We start from the raw sequence: 6,726 nt of genomic DNA, 5'->3' as shown, positions 1-6,726 counted from the left end.
CAAACTCTCTTGGTAAGATCCTCTTGTCATGCCACTTCTTGATCTTCTCCTTGTAGATTCGCGCACTATCATATGCCGACAATCTAAACTCATCTAACTTATTGAGTTGGAGGAGTCTTCTCTTACCCGCGACCTTAGAGTCCATGTTAAGCTCCTTGATCGCCCAAAAAGCTTTGTACTCCAACTCCACGGGAAGATGACATGCCTTACCATAGACTAATCTATAAGGCGAAGTACCAATTGGTGTCTTGAATGTTGTTCGGTATGCCCAAAGTGTGTCATCGAGCTTCATACTCCAATTTTTCCTTGACTTGGCTACTACCTTTTCTAGGATCGCCTTGATTTCCCTATTAAAGACCTCAACTTGACCACTAGTTTGAGGGTGGTAACTAAGCTCGGTTCTGTGATATACACCATACTTCTTAAGGAGGTTATCCAATTGTCTTTCATGGAAGTGAGTACCTCCATCACTAATAATAGCCCGTGGAACACCAAACCTTGGAAATATGGTCTTCTTGAAGAGCTTGATGACTACTTGGCATCGTTTGTTGGTGAAACTATGGCCCACTTAGACACATAATCGACGGCTACGAGTATGTAGCAATTCCCATTGAAAGATGGGAACGGCCCCATGTAATCAATACTCCAAACATAAAATATTTTTACTTCAAGAATCCCGGTTTGGGGCATCTCATGCCTCCGCAAAATGTTGCCAGTCCTCTGGCAAGAGTCACAAGCCTGCACAAAAGTGTTAGCATCCTTAAACATAGTAGGCCAATAGAAGCCTGACTCATTAATCTTAGCCACCGTTTTAGTGGGGCCGTGATATCCTCCATAAGGTGAGGTATGACAAGCGGTAAGAACGCCATGAGCTTCCCATTCGGGAACACACCTGCGAAATAATCCATCTGCACACTCACGAAACAAAAAAGGATCATCCCAAAAATAATGTTTAACATGAGAAAGGAATTTCTTTTTCTGTTGGTAGGACAAGTCAGGAGGTAGAGTACCACCCACTAAATAATTAGCAAAGTCCGCATACCAAGGGTGTTGCTCTACAACTGCATACAGGTTGTCATCAGGGAATGAATCATCTATAGGAAGAGAACCCTTACCCTCATCATACCTGATTCGTGACAAGTGATCTGCCACTACATTCTCTGCTCCCTTTTTATCTTTTATTTCAATGTTGAAGTCTTGGAGCAAAAGAACCCATCGGAGTAGCCTTGGCTTTGATTCCGCCTTGGCTATCAAGTACTTCAATGCTGCATGGTCAGTAAAAACAATAACTTTAGAACCAACAAGGTATGATCTAAATTTTTCTAAAGCATAAATAACAGCAAGGAACTCCTTTTCCGTAGTGGCATAGTTGACTTGAGCTTCATCCAATGTTTTTCTTGCATAATAAATAGCATGCAAAACCTTGTTCTTCCTCTGTCCGAGCACGGCTCCTAGCGCAAAGTCACTTGCGTCACACATGATCTCGAAAGGAAGGTTCCAATCGGGAGCACATATGATGGGTGCTGATATCAAAGCCTGTTTAATCCTGTTGAAAGCCTCAAGACACTCGTCAGTAAAAATAAAAGGGGCATCCTTGAGCAAAAGCTAAGTCAGTGGTTTAGCAATTTTAGAAAAATCTTTGATAAAACGGCGATAAAACCCTGCATGACCCAAGAAACTTCTAACTCCCTTGACATTAACTGGGGGAGGTAATTGCTCAATCACTGATATCTTAGCTTTGTCTACTTGTATGCCCTTATCAGATACAATGTGACCTAGGACTACTCCCTCTATCACCATGAAGTGACATTTTTCCCAATTAAGAACTAAGTTTCACTCTTCACATCTTTTCAAAATTTTAGCGAGATTAATTAAGCATGAATCAAATGAAGAACCATATACGCTAAAATCATCCATAAAGACCTCCATAATAGACTCTATGAAATCAGAAAAAATGCTCATCATACAACGTTGAAAGGTAGCGGGTGCATTACATAAACCAAAGGGCATTCTACGATATGCAAAAGTGCCATAAGGGCATGTAAAGGTAGTCTTTTCCTGATCTTCAGGGTGAATCGGAATTTGGAAAAATTCCGAATACCCATCCAAATAGCAAAAGAATTTATGATTGGCTAACCTCTCAAGCATTTGATCTATAAAGGGAAGAGGGAAGTGGTCCTTTTTAGTGGCGATATTTAATCTACGATAATCCATGCACATACACCACCCTGTTACAGTTCTAGTGGGAATTAATTCATTTTTTTCATTGGTTATCACAGTCATCCCACCTTTCTTCGGCACTACCTGCACAGGACTTACCCATTTGGAGTCAGAAATAGGATAGATAATACCTGCATCAAGTAATTTCATAACCTCCTTCTTGACTACTTCCTGCATGTTGGGATTCAAACTTCGTTGGGGTTGAATGCAGGGCTTATAGTTGTCCTCTAGATGTATCATGTGCATACAAAAATCAGGGCTAATACCCTTAAGATCATCAATACTGTACCCAATAGCTTTCTTATGGGTTTTGAGAACCCTTATAAGTTAAGAATTTTGTAGGTCAGTAAGTGCAGTACTGATGATCACGGGGTGTAGTTCCTGTTCAACAAGAAAAATATATTTTAAATGAGAAGGGAGGGGTTTTAGCTCAGGTTTCTTGACCTCTGCAAGTTTTGATTCCTGAACTAAATTTACTACCTTCAATGTTTCCTCGGGGCTTAACTCTTTTAAGGAAAGAGCCTTTTCAATATCTTGTACCTCATTACCCCAAACGCTTGCATTGTCTATAGATAAATTCCCGCAGAGAACTTCCTCTAGGGGATCCTTCGCAAGAACCTGTGGCAAGCTATCATCACAAATATCATCCATTATATCAATTACATCAATATAGCAACAATTCTCCTCTAGCATAGGCCCTTTCAAAACCTTCCCTAAATTAAAAGTAACATTGTCGTCACCTACAGAAAGGGTTAGTTTACTATTTTTAACATCAATAATCGCTCCTGCAGTATGGAGAAAAGGCCTACCTAATATAATGGGTATTGTGTATCCTCTGCCATGTCTAAAACAACAAAATCAACAGGAATAAAAAATTTACCAACTCTGACAGGTACGTCCTCTAAAATACCTAAGGGGTATTTTACCGAACGATCTTCCATTTGAAAAGTTATATTAGTAACTTTTAATTCTCCCATATTAATTTTAGCACAGATAAACGATGGCATGACACTGACACTAGCACCCAAATCACACAAAGCTTTATCAATAAAAACATTCCCTATATGACAAGGGATAGAAAAACTACCGGGATCCTTTAATTTAGGAGGGGATTTGTTTTGCAATAAGGCGCTACACTCCTCTGTGAAAGCTACAGTTTCTACTTCATTAAAGTCCCTTTTCCTAGTCAGAATGTCTTTCATAAATTTAGCATAAGCAGGAACTTGAGTGATTAAGTCAGTAAAAGGAACTGTTACCTGCAGGTCTTTCACAACCTCTAAAAACTTACCGAATTGTTTATCAAGCTTACTCTTTAGATGTCTATTAGGGAATGGAAGCTTGATAACTGGGCTCTGCACATCTCCTCCCTTATCCTGCGATTTACCCTGCACAGAAACATTAGTAAGGTTAGTATCTATTTGTAGCCCTGCAGGGCTAGCAGGATTAGTGTTTGGTATAGAGGAATCTAGATCAAGAACTGGTCTATCTTCCTTTGGCATAGGAGGTCCATCATAATGTGAACCACTCCGTAGAGTGATTGCATTGGCATGATCTGTAGGATGGATAGGTTGTGATGGTAGAGCTCCCTGCTGGCGGGATTGTAGGGTAGATGAAAGTTGTACAATTTGATTGTCCATGATTTTATTATGGTCTAGGATAAAATCAATTTGCGCATCCCTACTCTCCATATGCTTTTGCATATTGGTAAGCGTTGCTCTAAATTCTGTCATGGCAGGGTCGGAAGATGATGAGGGTGATGCTTGGCTTTTCTGGCCAGAATTAGGATGATAATATTTTGCTGTGGTGGGGTTTGCTGTTGTGATTGCTGTGGAGGTGGAGGATTTTGTACATTGGTGCTCCGGTATGAAAGATATGGATGATTTTTATAACCGGCATTGTAAGAATTGGAATAGGGGTTATTCTGCCTATAGGTTTGAAAGGCATTAACTTGTTCCATAGAGCTCCTACAATCTTGCTCCCAATGACCTACAATTCCACAATTTTCACAAAAAGCTTCATTGTTAGCAACAGCAGAAACATTAGCTACAGAGTTAGGAGCAACAGTAAGATTATCTAATTTTTGACAAATAGACGTTAATTGAGCTTGCAAAAAGGATACGGAATCGACATTATGTTTTCCTTTATTTGCAAACCCTCTCGGATTCCCATATTGGGAATTGTGTATTGCCATGTCTTCGATAAACTGTCCTGCATCGTCCACATTTAAATTCATGAACCTCCCACTAGCTGCAGAATCTAGCATTGATCTAGAAGAATTTCCAAGTCCATTATAGAATGCTTGGATCAATTGCCATTGTGCTAGATTATGGTGGGGGCACTCTCTCTGTAGATCCTTGAACCTCTCCCAAGCCTCATATAACGTTTCATCGGCCTCTTGAGCGAAGTTCTAAATAGCACTCCTTAGCACCGCTGTTCTCTCTGCAGGATAGTATTTATTATAGAAATTCAAGGCAAGAGTTTCCCAATCAGTAATACCAAGTGCAGTTCTATTCAAACCATGAAACCATAATTTATCTTTGCCACATAATGAAAAAGGAAAAAGAATCTCCCTGATTTGGTCTTGCGTGACCCCGTCTTGTCTAATGGTGTTACAATATTGGCAGAAATCTGCGATGTGAAGATTAGGATCTTCACCCTTAGCTCCACTGAATTGCTTCCTCTCTATCATAGTGATAAATTGGGGCTTGATCTCAAATTGAACTCCATCTAGAGCCGGAGTGGGAGTAAGGTGCGGGAAATCTATGAGCTTCATTTGCGAGTAGTCACTGAGTTTCTTCTGGGCCGTCATCTCTGATTCTGAATCTGAAGGAATATCTGTGTCACTAGAATCAGAGGGAGGATCTCTTCGACTGTTGTCCTCCTCAGAACCCGCCAGAATTTGTCTATAGAGTTTCCTTTGCCTATGAAAAGAGCGCTCGATCTCAGGGTCGAATGGGATGTAACCTGATCTGGAACACCTGGGCATAAACAAAGAACTAAAAGACAAATATGAGAATTGCCTCAAAGAACTAACGTTCTCTGAGACAAAAGGGGATAATCTAGACTACAAAAAAAAAAATCAGAAAACAAAAAATAAAACCGTTTCCCCGGCAACGGCGCCAAATTTTGACAAGGTAAAGTCGTATCCCCTAATCAAAAGTAATACCTAAATCCTCTAACTAATGTATATAGGAAAGTAGGGTCGAACTCTACAGGGAAACAAGTCTTTTTACTCCTAATTATTAATAATAATCTAAATTATCTAAGTAACCAATAATTTTGGGAATAAATTCTATACTACGAAGAATAAGTTTAGGGAGAAAAGAAACAATAATAAGGAAGCCTAGGGTCACAGGTTCACCAATAATTAATATTCCGGGATAAAACAAAGTAATTAATAATTAATATTGCACAAATAACATGATTAACAGGCTCTCGCAATTTATTAATCAACATAGATCTATAGGCTCTCGCAATTTACTAGATCTAAGTTCCTATTGAAAATAACCTTTAATATTAAATTAACATCTGCTCGATTCATCAATTCAATATTGCTAAACATTCACAATCAAATTACATCTGCTCGATTCATAATCTAATTGCAAAGAATTAAAACAATTCAATAAGAAATTATCATATCAATAATAACAAATTATCCCTTCATATTAATTATGGATCCCCATAAACCCTAGAATGAAACTACTCACACATAATCATAGCTAAACTAATCAAATAAGTAAAACAAAGCATAATCAAAGAAGTAAGTAAAATAGCTGAAATTAAAAGAGAAGAAATTGTTACCAAAAGAAAACTGGATTAATGGAAGTAATTAAGAACAAAAGTTGAGAGAGAATTTAAGAGAGAGAAAATATTCTAAGTAGAGAGAGAAAGTCTAAGAAAGAAGGTAATCAAAAATTACGTACAAATCTCGTACTTAAACAATCCCTAAAACAAAAATTACAACTAACTAATCAGGTCTTGAGAAAACACGCGCCCGATCGGGCTAGAGGCCGCCCGATCGGGCGCGCCTTTTTCCTTGCGCTCCTTCTCAGTAGCGTCGCCCGATCGTGCTAGACGCTCGCACGATCGGGCGCGCTATAGGCCACGCACCAGCACCAAGCATGTCGCGCCCGATCGTGCTAATCCTTGCCCGATCGGGCCCTTGCTTCACTTTGAGGCTCGGACTTCGATTGGGCTTGATTTCTCGGCCCAATCCGGATTTCCTCTTCGGGTCTTGAATACTCGGTCCAAATACCTCGGAATCCCGATTACCGAGCCCTTAATCACCGGCTCGATGACTCCAACCGGCCTTGGGCTTCAAAGATGGTCGTGCTCTTCTAATTCCCGTAGTCGCTCCATGAAAAACCCGAGAAAATGCTCCAAAGGCGCAATTTCCTACAAAACTCAATAAAGACTACGAAAACACTAGAAAACACAAATTAGTAATAAAAGTGTCTCGAAAGAGCCAAAAACACTATTAATTATGACCAAGGGACGGGGGTAAAT

At 39.7% G+C, this 6,726-nt stretch overlaps 1 non-coding gene across 1 annotated transcript; it reads left to right on the top strand.

Annotated features, from left to right (window-relative positions):
* The first annotated feature begins 4,541 nt into the window (after positions 1-4,541).
* On the top strand, positions 4,542-4,648 carry LOC145629684 (small nucleolar RNA R71). The gene has a single exon (XR_014111841.1). It is a non-coding gene; the product is annotated as a small nucleolar RNA R71 (small nucleolar RNA).
* The last annotated feature ends 2,078 nt before the right edge of the window (positions 4,649-6,726 follow it).

Source organism: Chenopodium album, chromosome 4, assembly GCF_948465745.1.
Source record: "Chenopodium album chromosome 4, dcCheAlbu1.1, whole genome shotgun sequence".
NCBI lineage: Eukaryota > Viridiplantae > Streptophyta > Magnoliopsida > Caryophyllales > Amaranthaceae > Chenopodium > Chenopodium album.
The sequence above is the reverse complement of the archived record's forward strand: the minus strand, read 5'-3'. Positions and strand labels throughout refer to the sequence as shown.